Below are 1,102 nucleotides of genomic sequence, written 5' to 3'. Positions count from 1 at the left end.
TTGCTTCTTGCTCCGAGTTGCTCTCAGACTTGTCATGTTTTCCACTGTATCCGTTCACGTAGGACGGAGCATCTGCAAAGAAAAAAAAAAGTTGAATTCATATAAGAACAACCTAAACTCAGGGTTGATAATACCAACATATATTAATTCAATTCACTTTATTTATATAGCGCCAAGTCACAACAACTGTTGTCAAAAATGCCAGCAAACTGCGCCGAATCTTAGCTTCGTCACTGTCTCCCATCCTGAGCAGCACACTGGCAGCAGTGGAGAGGAAAAACTCCTTTAACAGGAAGAAACCTCCAGCAGAACAAGGCTCAGAACAGGCGGCCATCTGCCTCGACCGGCTGGGTTTGAGGGACAGGAAAGACTACTACACAAACCTCTTTAAAAGGCAGATATATACTGGGCAGACCTGTGATATATTATTTAATTATTACTAATTTAACAACACAACTGCAAAATCAGCGTTCCAGTGTCAACCTTTATAATCAAGCATCAACATGCAGATTATGAAGGTCTTTATATTTAAAAAGATCAATATATGATCTTTGTTGTAGCTAAAAATACTTGAACATTAAAAACCTCATGACTGATATTTATACAGACAAACTGGTCAACAAAATAAACAGAACTGTAATTTATATTTCATATTTAATTTTTTTAATACATTACACTTTTCATAAAGTCTGGTTACAAATTTAAACAATTTTACTCCCCAAATCCCCAAATGGCCTATTTTAAATGGTAGAATAATACAGTATATTATACAGCTGATATTTATGATGAGGTTTGGAGGAAAAATATTGAAACTTAAAAAGAGCCACCTTTGCTACACTTTTGTTTAAAAAATATACCTCTTTTAGTTAACATTAAGGATACAAGCTATCAATTAATGAATTATAGTTGATTGATCTTATTGATCATCTAACAATTTATTGGTAAGTGGCCATTTTCTTAAAAACATGAGTTTTCTCTTGAATCAAGAGGGTTTTTCCATAACATGAAGGACTACATTTTTTTAAAATAATATACTGAATTTTAAAAAGCAGCACATCATAGTGACTGAATAAACAAATAATTGATTTCTCACACATTAAAC

This window comes from Austrofundulus limnaeus, unplaced genomic scaffold (assembly GCF_001266775.1).
Source record: "Austrofundulus limnaeus strain Quisiro unplaced genomic scaffold, Austrofundulus_limnaeus-1.0 Scaffold980, whole genome shotgun sequence".
Taxonomy (NCBI): Eukaryota; Metazoa; Chordata; class Actinopteri; order Cyprinodontiformes; family Rivulidae; genus Austrofundulus; species Austrofundulus limnaeus.
This window is presented reverse-complemented; position numbering follows the sequence as displayed.